We start from the raw sequence: 13,788 nt of genomic DNA on the forward strand, positions 1-13,788 counted from the left end.
CTGATGAGTTTGTGTGCCGCTGTTGTTTGGAGGCAGCATCATTTTGGCTCCTTGGCTACTATCTTACAGCAAGATCAGCATTTCTAACCATATATTTCTACAACCAGTAAATAATGCAGAGGAGATGATGAGCTTCACAAGATCTACCAGATAGCTGCACGCAGCCAGCCCCAGGGAAAGCTGGAGCTGTGCCTCTCCAGGGCTCCCTGCAGTTCTGGCTGTTGGCATGGCTGCAAACTGGCACAGCAGAGAGGCAAAGGATGGTGTCTGCAAACCTGACTGGCTGAAAAGCTGTAACCAGCAAAGCAGAGACAGTGCTCAAGCAGCACAGTGCTGGGGAGGTTGTTTCTTGTCTGGCCCACTCGGTATTTTCTTGCTGCAGCTGCCTCCAGCATCTGCTTTTCATCTCTGCTCTTTAGCCATGTAGGTATTCAAAACTGCCTTTCTCCTTCCAGCTGCTTTGCATGTCTCCTGTCTTGTCAGTGAAACAGGCAGCTACTTGAGCTCAAAAACCATCTTAAACCAGGCTATTGCATGTTTGACACACAACTAATTAGAGGGGGGATGCCTTCACGTAAGGGAAGATGAGGGAAAAACCATCGGGGCTCTGCTGTGAGGACAGGCTGAGAGAGTTGGGGTTACTCAGCCTGGAGAAGAGAAGGCTCTGGGTGACCTTATTGCAGCCTGTCAGTACTTAAAGTGGCCTAGAAGAAAGATAGGGACAGACTTTTTAGCAGGGCCTGCTGTGACAGGACAAGGGTTGAACTAAAAGACTAGAGAGAGGTTGCTAAGAGAGGTGGTAGATGCCCCATCTCTGGAAGCATTCCAGTTCAGAGAATCATAGAATCAGCCAGGTTGGAAGAGACCTCCAAGCTCAGCCAGCCCAACCTAGCACCCAGCCCTGGCCAATCAACCAGACCATGGCACTAAGTGCCCCAGCCAGGCTTGGCTTCAACACCTCCAGGCACAGCAACTCCACCACCTCCCTGGGCAGCCCATTCCAATGCCAATCACTCTCTCTGCCAACAATTTCCTCCTAACATCCAGCCTAGACCTCCCCTGCCACAACTTGAGACTCTGTCCCCTTGTTCTGTTGCTGCTTGCCTGTGAGAAGAGGCTGGCACTCTGAGCAGCTTGCCTGAGTCAAAGATGTCCTTGCTCACTGCAAGGGTCTTGGTCTAGATGAGCTCTAAAGGTCCCTTCCCCCTTCAGCCATTCTATGCTCTTATAAAACATCAGCAAGATGAGCCTGAAATTTGTCATGAATCTTAAACAAGGCTGAGGTCATTCTACAGTTTCAAGTTGAGATATTTTCCCTCCTTTCTACATGGTGGCTTCTAAAGTGCTTTCCCAGCCTCCAACACCTCCCTCCTTCTCTTGGAGCATTTAGGACCTAAGCTGTGGTTCAGCCTTCTAGCCCAGGATCTGTCTCCACAGCATTTGGCTTCCTGGGTGAGCAGCTGCTTTTGGTTAAGCATCTAGCCCAAATGTCAGCAGTAGCTGATTCTTTGGCTTTTACCACGGGTTGGCATGAAAACGTTGCTGAGCAGCACAGCTGCCCTGTGACACAGGTCTTGGCAGCTCTGCTTTGCCCAGCCCTAAGCAGGAGCTTTGCACATGCAAGGGAGGCTCTGTTTAAGCTGCTCTTCCACATCCATTCCAGCCTGTAATCATCTTCCCTTCTCTCCTCCTCCCTGACACTTGTGGTGGTGTTGCTTTTGGGTGAAGGAGGCCACAGCTCTGAGCTGTTCCTCAAATAGCAAATACGACTTTGGACCTCAGCAAGGAGAAGAGTTTGGCCTGGCTTGAAGGTCAGCAGCTCCACAAGCTGTATGGGTTAGAGACATTGATGTCTCCTCCCCCTGATACTCACTACAGGCTCTATGAAGAAAAGCCTTTTTTCTTCTCAGAAACCCCCCCTCCTTTTGATGTTTTCTTTTCCATTCTTGCTTATTTATCTCCTTGAACAAAGCCTGCCCTTTGAATAACATCCCTCTGTGCTACAGTGCTGCTATGTTTCTGTGTCTGAGCTCTTCTTGCCTCTTGAATCAGCCATGGAACAGCCAAGTCTGCATTTTCTCACATAGGTGATCAACACTGAGGCCAGCTGCTAAGCTCCAGGGCTGGCTTTTATTAGGTAGAAAGCACTTCCACGCTCAGGTGGAGCAGTCTGAGGCATAACTAACTCTTCTAGTCTGGAAAGCTGAGAGGAGAAGAGAGGGAAAAGAGGGGAAGAGAAGCACTGTCTGATATCATATCATAACCCTTCTAGTCTGGAAGGCTGAGAGCAGAAGGAGAAAAGAGGGAAAAGAGGGGAAGAGGAGCACTGTCTGATATCATAACCCTTCTAGTCTGGAAGGCTGAGAGCAGAAGGAGAAGAGAGGGAAAAGAGGGGAAGAGGAGCACTGTCTGATATCATAACCCTTCTAGTCTGGAAGGCTGAGAGGAGAAGGAGAAGAGAGGGAAAAGAGGGGAAGAGGAGCACTGTCTGATATCATAACCCTTCTAGTCTGGAAGGCTGAGAGGAGAAGGAGAAAAGAGGGAAAAGAGGGGAAGAGGAGCACTGTCTGATATCATAACCCTTCTAGTCTGGAAGACTGAGAGGAGAAGGAGAAGAGAGGGGAAAGAGGGGAAGAGGAGCACTGTCTGATGTCATAGCATAACTAACCCTTGTAGTCTGGAAGGCTGAGAGGAGAGGGAGAGGAGAGGGAAAAGAGAGGAAGAGGAGCACTGTCTGATACCATAGGAGTCTTCAAAGAGCAGATTTGGGACCACATAGGATCTGCCCTTGCAGGAGAGCAGCCCTGAGGTGGGAGCTGGATTCCCGTTCGTGTCTCTTTTGCAGGCAAAGGGAAGTCTGATGTGTTTGTAGAGCTGAAAATGTAAACTATGGCAAAGTGTCTGCTTTAATGTGACCTCTTAACCTGAGGGGTTGGCTGTTCTGGGGAGGATTCCAGCAAACCACTGTGCTGCTGTTTAGAAGGAAGATGCCTGTTTTCTGCCTTCTCAGGGCCACAGCATGTCTCGTTCACAACCTTCCTTGGGAAAAGCAGCCTGGGCTGCCCAGGGAGGTGGTGGACACCATCCCTGGAGGTGTTCAAGAAAAGCCTGGCTGAGGCACTTAGTGCCATGGTCTGGTTGGTTGGCCAGGGCTGGGTGCTAGGTTGGCCTGGCTGAGCTGGGAGGTCTCTTCCAACCTGGCTGATTCTATGCTTCTATGATTGCTCACCTCGGGAAAGCTGCAGGGAAGGAGTGTTGCTACTCGACTGTTTTTTGAGAGAGAGAGGAAAAAAACAAAGGAACTAGAATCTGATTTAATACTTTTAATGATGGTTATGCATCTGTTGTGAGTTTTAAACCATCGAGGTGCTTGGTTACTTCACCCAAAACGAGCCGCAAGTTGCTGCATGAGCAGCAGCCAAAGCTTGGGTAATGGGTTCTGAATGTCAGGAAGTCTTTAGCCCGCTCCGGAGGGGATTCATCTGTGTGAGCTGGCAGATGGACAGACAAACCACCTTTCCAGAAGGATGCTGGCTCCCCACCGTGGCAACAAGCACAGTTTTAGCTGGTGGAGGCAGCCCAGCCACGATGGAGGCTGAAGCAGGATGGAAGGGTGGTGGATGGCCCATGGTTAGGGTGCTAGCAACCCCCAGCCCCTGTGAGCTCCATCACCCCTTCAACAGCTGCTCTTCCAGGAGCAGTTCCAGCAAGGGAACAGGGCAAATTGCAGTTCCTGTGGGAGGCAGGCAGAGTCCCACACTTCCAAGGGTCTGTAAACAGGCTCCTGTGTGCTTGGCCACAGCCCAGAGCCACGCGCCTCAGTCCGGCCAGCTCCGCAGTGAGGCTCCACAGCAAACTCAGAGCAAAGCCAAAACCAATATGTTTATGAGACCAAAACATCACAAACACACTTGATTTACACTGCTGACACTGAAAGGAGAAACAGATGCTCCTGGTTTGGGTGCCTGTCCAGCTGAATTTGAGGAAAACCTGGGGACTAAAAGAGGAAAAGAAGGGAATCAAAGCTGTAGATCAGGGTCTGTAGCATGGAATACATCAGTAAAAATCCTCCCAGAGCACTGATGGGGTTAGAGTGCCTGTGTCTGCAGAGTGGCACCAGCTCCCTCCTGTCTCTGACCATACACTCGTAGAATCACCCAGGAATGGGCTGCCCAGGGAGGTGGTGGAGTTGCTGAGCCTGGAGGTGTTGAAGCCAAGCCTGGCTGGGGCACTTAGTGCCATGGTCTGGTTGACTGGCCAGGGCTGGGTGCTAGGTTGGACTGGATGAGCTTGGAGGTCTCTTCCAACCTGGTTGATTCTGTGATTGTGAGCTACCTGCGTGCTGCTGCTCCACAGCAGCCTCCTTGGATGAGCCAGGCTGGGCAGGATGCTGCTGCCTTCCCTGTTTGGTGCAGCGTTTGTTACCCATCAGCACTCTAAGCCCGGGGCTGTGTTTTTGCCTCCCGACACCTGCCTGCGAGCATTTCCCTCCGCACTGATGCTCTGGGCTTGGCTGCTGTAGGTTTGGTTGTGTTGGTGGCTTTGGCAGAAGGCTGTGAGCAGCAAGGGAGTTAATCGCCTCGCCGGAGGTCGCCTTTGAGGGAGAAAAGGATAGGAGTTTTCATTCCCTGCGGGGAAAGTCGTTTGGAGCGCCGTAGCTTTCCCAGCAGAGGGCACGATGTGCAAAGCAGAGAAGTGATTGTTCCTGCCTGAAGGGATGTCAGAGGATGCTGCACGCAGAAACAGCACTGCAGTCAGCAAGCAAGATGTTGTGGGCTCAGTGCACCCTTCGGTGCTCCCTTCAGTGCCTTGCAAAGAGAACCCCCACGCTGCTCACAGGAGCAGAGGATATTAGAAGTTGGAAGGGACCCAAAGAGATGATGGAGTCCAACTCCCCCTGCCAGAGCAGGACCACACAATCTAGCACAGATCACAGAGCAATGCATCCAGAGAGGCCTTGAAAGTCTCCAGAGAAGGAGACTCCACAGCCTCTCCAGGGAGCCTGTTTCAGTGCTCTGTGACCCTTACAGTCAAGAAGTTGCCCCTTGTGTTGAGCTGGAACCTCTTGCTGATTCCTCCCAGCCCACAGCCAGAGTGGCCAAATATTTTCTGCGCTTCCAGAGTGCTTGGTTGCCCTGTAAAACACCCTCATAGCTTGTTTCAAACTTAATTTGGAGAGTTTTCACTGAATCACAGAGTGTCAGGGGTTGGAAGGGACCTCAAAAGATCATCCAGCCCAATGCCCCTGCCAGGGAAGAATCCCCTAGAGCAGGTCACACAGGAATGCATCCATGTGGGTTTGGAATGTCACCAGAGAAGGAGACTCCACAACCTCTCTGGGCAGCCTGCTCCAGGGCTCTGCCAGCCTCACAGGGAAAAAGTTTTTCCTCCTGTTCCCACGGAACCTCCTCTGCTCCAGCTTGCACCAAGTGCCCAATCTGTGATTCTGTGCAAACTGAACTGCTCCCAAGAGGCAAAGTTTCATAGAATGATTTGGGGCTGCTCAGCCCCTTGGGGGCTTACTCCAGCCCTGTGTGACAGGAGGAAGATCTCCCCTCCACAGCACTCAAGTGCTGAAACCACAAGCAGCCCCTAGATCTTCAAGCTCTCTGGTGGCTTTCTGCTGACAGGGGAGCCCTTGTTGCTGTCTACAGCTACCTGAAGGGACATTGTGGTGAGGCTGCTGCTGGGCTCTGCTCACAGGGAACTGGAGACAGAACAAGGGGGAATGGCCTCAAGCTGAGGCTGGGGAGGTTTAGGTTGGACATCAGGAGAAAGTTTTTTTTATGGAAAGAGGACTGGAATGAGCTGCCCAGGGAGGTGGTGGAGGCATCATCCCTGGAAGAATGGATGAGGCACTTAGTGCCATGGTCTGGTTGACTGGACAGGGCTGGGTGCTAGGTTGGACTGGATGATCTTGGAGGTCTCTTCCAACCTGGTTGAATCTATGAGGTTCTATGGTGGAGTCACCCACCCTGGATGTGTTTTAGGGTGGCTTGGAGGTGGTACTTAGGGCTATGGTTTAAGGTGAATCTTGTAGAGTAGGGTAATAGGTTGGACTTGGTGATGTTGATGAGCTTTGCCAGCCTGCCTGTTGCTGTGATTCCGTGCAAGGACATCCTTTCTAATGTATCCATTGTCTCATCCTGTTTAGATTGTGTCTCCTCTGACCCCCTCGCAGCCAGGCCAGCTTGCAGCACGCTAGTCAGCAGCAGGCTCATCAGTCTCACACAGGGACCCATGTAAAAGCTACACTGAATTATCATCCATGAAAAATAACATCCTGCTGAATCCACTTCTCCTCACTTCCTGTGATCCTCCTAGGAGCTCAGTGTCCCCGTGTGCCCCTGGGCAAGAGAGCAGAAGGTGGTGGCACCCATGGCATCTACTTGCACACGCGTGGCTCGGCCCTGCCCCAGCATGGCACCTGTGCTCCTGATCTCCAGACACAAGTAAGTACCTGCAGTGATTTGCTGGAGGTTGGCATTTTTTTTCCACTCTGTGTGCTGCTTAAGCCAAGCCACAAATGAATGCATTAAGAAATAGATGGTCCTGAGGGCACGGGCACTTGCTAGGATAATCCCAGAACGCAGCAGAGCTCTGGGGGGCTGGAAGGGACCTCTGGAGATCATCTAGTCCAACTGCCTACTAAGGTAGCATCACCTTGTAGCAGAGAATCAGACAGGGGAAAAAATAACCATGAGTGAAGTGGTGAATTCAAAGATTAAACATCCTGTCTGAGTGCCAAAGGTGGCTGAAGGAATGCTCAGGAAGACTCAGCCATCTGCATGGCTTCTGTAGGAGCTGAGAGTGTGGCAGGTCCTCGAGAAAAACACCTATTTGTCATGAGTAATGCAGACACTTGAGCAAAACAAAGGTTTTATTAATGTCAGCACATCGAGGAGCAGTTCATCTCCCCTGGAAGTGGCACTTCAGGCTCCCAGAATGAGAGCAGTGCGTCACAGTGCAGCCAGCTCCTAAGACCTTCCTCCTGCAGAAGGAGTCAGCTTCAGTATAGAACCACAGAAGCAGTCAGGGTTGGGTGGGACCTGAAGGATCATCTAGCTGCAAACCCCTGCCATGGGCAGGGACACCTCACACTAGATCAGGTTGCTCAGAGCCCCATTCATTATGCAACATGCACCAAAGTTTTGTTAGGTGACTTAGTGACATCTCTGCTTTGCCTGGACACCCAAGCCCTCAGCTGTGACCCCTTCCAGGCTTCTGAGGAACAGTGTCAGGCACTGCACTTGCTCAGGCTCCCTGCAGAGGGATATTTGTCTTCTAATGAGGTGTAAAAACCTCTTCTTTTTCCTTCCATCTGGCTGTGATGGGGACAGTCCGGAAAAGGACCTCTCACTGCTGGCCTCTTGCCCCACATCACTGTGGGTGTGCCTGGTTTCACTGCTCCTTTTCTAAGTGCTGCCTTTCAGTCAAGTTGGCCTTAGTGAAGGAGGAAAAAGCAACTCCTGAGAGCAGCTAACAAGACACACGACTGTGAAACAGAGGGACTGGCTGGTGAGCAAGGCAAAGGGCAGGAAACTCCTCCACGCTTGCTGCTTCCCTCGGGTTTGTGAAGTCTGATCTTCGGCTCCTGTGCCTCAGGTTGCTTGGGACTACAGCGCCACAGATCCAGTGTTCAGCTCTGGTACTCTAAGCGCCAGGTGGCTGCCACCAGCAGAGCACATCTAGGCACCTTCTGAGGATTCGCCTGGTGAGACCTGATGCCATCTGCAGGACAAACCCGGCTAGGTTAGGCTTCTGCATGCCTTGCCTCTCCAGCTTAGCACCTGAGAGTAGTGGGTCACTTGGTTTAGAGGTATTTTAGGTCACAGATCATGTCTGAGGTTGTTTAGCCTGGAGAAAAAGAGGAGACCTTCTTGCCTTCTACAGTTGCCTGAAAGGAGGCTGCAGTGAGGTGAGGGTTGGTCTCTTCTCCCAAGGAAACAAGTGATAGGGCAACAGAAAATGGCTTCAGGTAGCACCAGGAGAGGTTTAGGTTGGACATGAGGACCAATTTCTTCCCCAGAGGGGTTATCAAGCCCTGGAAACATGCTGCCCATGGTGGTGATGTTGTCACCATCCCTAGAGGGATTGAAAAGCTGTGTAGATGAGGCACTTAGTGCCATAGTCTAGTTGATTGGATAGGCCTGGGTGATAGGTTGGACTGGATGAGCTTGGAGGTCTATTCTATTCCATTCCATTCCAGATGTGGTGCTGAGAGACATGGTAATTTGGCAGTGCTGAGTTAATTGTTGGAATTGATGATCTTAAAAGGTCTTTTCCAACCCAAACAATTCCATGGTTCTATGTCTTTAGCCAGCAGCTTTACAGCTCTTGGCTCAAGAGATCCCTGAGTAAGTCTCTAAGCACCCCCTTTCTATTAAAAGAACATTGGAATTGCTTTGGCTTTTACATCTGCTCTTGAAATGTCATTCCTGTCACCTGCACACTGGAGAAACTTCATGTTGCAAGCGATCAGACTGAGCCTGTGGAGCTCAAAGGCTGTCAGCTCAACTCTCCACAGGTCAGCTTTGTTGTCTTTCAGTGCTGAGGGGCAGCTCAAGCCCAGACTGCTCACAATGACCGAAGCTGAAGTGCATCAGCGAACAGGGCAGGTTAAACTCAGAGGTGTTCCAGCACATGAGTCTTGGGCCTGCTTACTGAACACTTTGCAGCCCACTAGAGTGAGGTGACACTGCAGTGTCTTTGTTTGGTGTCCCTGGGAACAGGGACTACTTTGTTTTCAGCAGAGATCTGTTAGACATGCTGAAGAAGATTTTGTAGTAGAGGTACACATTGACGATCCTCAAAGCCACCCCCAGGAAGTAGCTGAGGGACCTGAGAAGAGCTGCAGCCATGCTGCAGGAATGAAACCACCAACCCCAAGGGCTGTGGGTGGGAGCAGAGGTGCTGCTGGCCTTCAGGAAGTCATCCATCTGGAAGAGGATGCACTCCACAGTCACGAGGGTCCAGATGAGCCTGGCAATCAGCCTGGCGTTCCTCACTGTCCGTAGCGGGCGAGACTCCGCGGGGCAGAAGGTGATCAGGTAAGCCTCGAAGGCAACACAGCTCAGCAGCAGGCAGCTGATGTGTGTGTTTGCAGTGAGGAGGTTCTGCAGCAGGGCTGCTGTGAAGCCTGTGGGTGAGACACCAGCACCGAACGTCCATGTGGCCACCTCAGCAGCAACGCTGATGGAAACCAGGATGTCTGCCTTTGCCAGGCTGGAAATGAGAACAGCAGTGGACTTGGCTGAAACCTTTGCAGACTGCAGAGTGATTATTGCATACAGGCTGCCCAGCAGTCCCAGCAGAGTGCTGAGAGTGTTGGAAGAAGACAGGACAAGGTATTGGATGTGTTTAAGTACCAAGTATCTTCTGAGGTCTTTCATGTGGTCTCTCTCCATTGAAATGCCAGTCAGGGAACAATACCTGGAATACATACAAAAAGGAGTGAGGGAATGGGAAATTAGTGGTGTAGGTCCCAGACAAATTAAGCAACCAAGTCTAGCTGAGAGGTGGCACTGCCCACGGCAGGGAGGTTGGATGTTAGGAACAAGTTCTTTAGCATGAGGGTAGTGGAACACTGAACCAGGTTGCCCAGGGAGGTAGTTGAGGCCCCATCCCTGGAGATATTCAAGGTGAGAATCAACAGGGCTCTGGACAAGCTGCTGACTGCAGAGAGGGTTGGACTAGATGACCTTTGGAGGTCCCTTTCAACACAGACCATTCTGTGATCTCTAAGGTCCTTTCCAACCTAAGCCATTCTGTGACTTGTGCAGACACATGCTGGTGTCCTCCACACTCCAGCATCATCAAGTCGTAGAATCAACCAGGTTGGAAGAGACCTCCAAGCTCATCCAGTCCAACCTAGCACCCAGCCCCGTTCAATCAACTAGACCATAGCACTAAATGCCTCATGTTGGTTGGTTGCCCAGCTTCAGAGGTGTTCAGCATGTGAAATCCCCAGGTTATGACAATGCTTAACTCCATTGCATACAAACTCAGGTGCCAGCAATTCATTGGCATTAACCCAGGAGCCACTAGAGAACACTGGAATGACTCTGGGCCAGTACTGGAAAAGCTGAGGTCAGAATAGGGCTACTTTTGTTATGAAGAATCTGTTCTCTCCCACTCTGCTGTGCAGAAGAGTAAATGAGGTATTTATTAGTCATTGTGGGAAATGAAGTAGTAAACTAAGGGCAATGCTATCCAAGACATGTTCCAGTTGAATCAGCAGTTGAGAATCCACCATGCAAGCACCCATCTGATCTCCTGCTTCTGGGTCACTATGTCCATATGGCCTCTAGGCTGGGCTCTCAGGGTAGAGCTGGGCTCAGCAGTCCCCTCTGGTACAGCATCACAGGCTCACAGAATGCCAGCAGGGTGAGGGTTGGAAGGGACTTCTGGAGATTATCCAGTCCAACCTCCTGCTAAAGCAGGGCCACCCACAGCAGGCTGCCTAGGATGGCAATGTCCAGGTGGGTTTGGACTCTTGAGAAGGAGACTCCACAACCTCTTTGGGCAGCCTGGGCCAGGGCTCCAGCACCCTTACAGGAAAGAAGTTTTTCCTTATGTTCAGATAAAACCTCTTGAGTTCTGGTTTGTGCCTGTTGCCCCCTGTCCTATCACAAGCTCACAGCTGCTGGCTGCAGATGCCCAAGGAGTTGTTTCCTGTGTTGCTGAGAGTGGACATGGGCTCTGCTTCCACCTGTGGCTGGTGACAGTACCCTTGTATGCAGTGGAACTCCTGTCCCTGCTGAGCTTTCAGCTCTGAGCACAGAAGTGGAGCTTCCCAGGGTCACACCAGGTGCTGTGTAGTGAGGAGCTGGTCCAGCTGGTGCCCAGACCCAGCCAAGGCACCATTTAAGGAATTTCTCTAATGTTCTGACTTCATGGCTACATTTCTTTGGAGTTAACCAAAAGCCAAGAGCCTTATTGCCAAAATGTGGTGTTTAGGTTTCTTCTTCCTAAGCACCACTAACAAAGCCTAAGCCCAACTTGCTGCCCCACTCATGGGTTGCCTGCTGGCAACCACTAGCATTTTCCTCCTGGAGCTTAGCAGAGCTACAATTAAATGCACCTCTAATTTTTCCCTGAGGCAGCCATGCAGCTTCCAAGTTGTTTATTAGTTGGATCTCCTAATGCATCCAGTTGGATGTTTATCTGAGATCTGATCCAGAACTTGATGGAAATTTTAGAGACCCATGGGAAGTTACACAGATGAGCCTTGGGATGAAGGCAATTGCAGGAGGACCACATCCATTGCTGCTGCTGCTGCTGCTTATGGGTGCCTAGAGACAGATGAGCCTTGGGATGAAGGCAGTTGCAGGAGGACCACATCCATTACTGCTGCTGCTGCTTATGGGTGCCTAGAGACAGATGAGCCTTGGGATGAAGGCAGTTGCAGAAGGACCACATCCATTGCTGCTGCTGCTGCTTATGGGTGCCTAGAGACAGATGAGCCTTGGGATGAAGGCAGTTGCAGGAGAACCACATCCATTGCTGCTGCTGCTGCTTATGGGTGCCTAGAGACAGACGAGCCTTGGGATGAAGGCAGTTGCAGGAGGACCACATCCATTGCTGCTGCTGCTGCTTATGGGTGCCTAGAGACAGATGAGCTTTGGGATGAAGGCAGTTGCAGGAGGACCACATCCATTGCTGCTGCTGCATTTGGGTGCCTGGAGTCCTTCCAAACTTACCAGCCACTGGTGAGTTTTCTCTTGACAGGCCTGATAGAAGCCTCAGTTCACCAGGGTGAGCAAGCAAGAAGAAAAGCCTCATCTCCAGCTGTTAGTTAACGCTGCCCAACATAACCAGCCACCAAAAATGACAGATTTCTGAATCCAAGCAATATTTGGGGGCAGTTCCCATGGGCTGCAGTAGGAATCCTCCTTTGTCTGCCTGGCATCTCCTGTCAAAGGCTGCCAACACTCCCTTTGGCTTAAAACCCAGTGGAAAGAGGTGCCTGGCTGATGAACTTCCCGGGGATCCTTCTCGCCTCAGTGGGCAGCTTCAAGTGAAGTATTTTGCATCAGTGAGGTTAAATTTGCTTAGGGACTTCTCACTGCTGCTTCATCTCAAACACGTTGAAGGTACCTAATAAGTCAGGGCTGCATCCCAAGGCTCTACTCATTTCCTCTACATGCAAAGTAGCCATCACCTCCATCTGCAGCTTGGCATGACTCAGAGATCTGTTTGCAGATGACTAACAGCTCAGGAGCTCCCGGTGTACTTACACACTTACATCTCAGGCAGGAATGAAGCTGGGGAAGTTTCCCAGATGTTTTTTGGGCTATTGCTGTGATTTACAGGACACTGCTTCAAAAGGGCAAAAGTGTAAACCACTTTTGAGCAGACAGCCTCAAATCGGGAGGCATAAGCCAGGCATTAGGAACAATTTCTGCCCTGAAGCAGAGGTTAAGCCCTGCAACAGGCTGCAAGTGCTCAAAATTAGGGTCGATGTGGTGCATAGGGACATAGTTTAGTGGTAGGTTTGGCAGAGCTGGGTTGATGGTTGCTGTCAGGGATCTTGGAGGTCTTTTCCAACCTAAATAATTGTATGATGCTGTGACCAGAAAGAGGTTATCTGGTTTAAATCCTTAGTTTCCTATGATCTCAAAAGCCAGAGAGACATGTTTTAAAGCTGGAGAGAGGAATACATCATGAAGGTTAGCATAGACTGAGAGATGGGATGTGAGGAGGAAGTTGTTGAGCATGAGAGTGGTGAGAGGCTGGAAGGGGTTGCCCAGGGAGGTGGTTGAGGCCCCGTCCCTGGAGGTGTTTAAGGCCAGGCTGGCTGAGGCTGTGGGCAGCCTGCTCTAGGGTAGGGTGTCCCTGGGTATGGCAGGGGGTTGGAAGTGGCTGCTCCTTGTGGTCCTTTCAACCCTGCCTGCAGCACTACAGGCTGGGGACAGAGTGGCTGAGAGCAGCCAGGCAGAGAGGGAGCTGGGGATGCTGGTAGAGAGGAGCTGAAGATGAGGCAGCAGTGCCAAGGTGGGCAGCAGAGCCAATGGCATCCTGGGCTGGCTCAGGAGCAGTGTGGGCAGCAGGACAAGGGAGGTTCTTCTGCCTCTGTACTCAGCACTGCTCAGGCCACCCCTTGAGTGCTGTGTCCAGTTCTGGGCTCCTCCATTCAAGAGAGATGTTGAGGTGCTGGAAGGTGTCCAGAGAAGGGCAGCAAGGCTGGGGAGGGGCCTGGAGCACAGCCCTGTGAGGAGAGGCTGAGGGAGCTGGGGGTGTGCAGCCTGCAGCAGAGGAGGCTCAGGGCAGAGCTCATTGCTGTCTGCAGCTCCCTGCAGGGAGGTTGTAGCCAGGTGGGGTTGGGCTCTGCTGCCAGGCAAGCAGCAGCAGAAGTAGGTGACACAGCCTCAAGCTGTGCCAGGGCAGGTCTAGGCTGGATGTTAGGAGGAAGCTGTTGTCAGAGAGAGTGATTGGCATTGGAATGGGCTGCCCAGGGAGGTGATGGAGTTGCTGTGCCTGGAGGTGTTGAAGCCAAGCCTGGCTGGGGCACTTAGTGCCATGGTCTGGTTGATGGGCCAGGGCTGGGTGCTAGGTTGGACTGGCTGAGCTTGGAGGTCTCTTCCAGCCTGCTTGATTCTATGATTCTACTGAACTTTCTGCTCAGCCTGATTGGCACTGGGAAAGCTGTGTTTGCAGCATAGGCTTTTCCCTTTCCTGACTTCTAAACCAATCAAATTTACCTGTAGCATCCTTTGTGAGATATTCTCAGTTAACCAAGACTGCTAATTAAACCAAATTAATTTCTGTCCATAGTTTTGGGGCAGG

At 51.4% G+C, this 13,788-nt stretch overlaps 1 protein-coding gene across 2 annotated transcripts in view; it reads left to right on the plus strand.

Moving 5' to 3' along the window:
* Nucleotides 1-6,352: 6,352 nt before the first annotated feature.
* CYSLTR1 (cysteinyl leukotriene receptor 1) overlaps nucleotides 6,353-13,788 on the plus strand; it is a 47,429-nt gene continuing 39,993 nt past the window's right edge. For both annotated transcript variants that reach the window (XM_064158864.1, XM_064158865.1), the window contains exon 1: nucleotides 6,353-6,452. The gene's annotated coding sequence lies outside the window, so the exon portion shown is untranslated. The remainder of the gene's footprint in view (nucleotides 6,453-13,788) is intronic.

Source organism: Pogoniulus pusillus, chromosome 19, assembly GCF_015220805.1.
Source record: "Pogoniulus pusillus isolate bPogPus1 chromosome 19, bPogPus1.pri, whole genome shotgun sequence".
NCBI lineage: Eukaryota > Metazoa > Chordata > Aves > Piciformes > Lybiidae > Pogoniulus > Pogoniulus pusillus.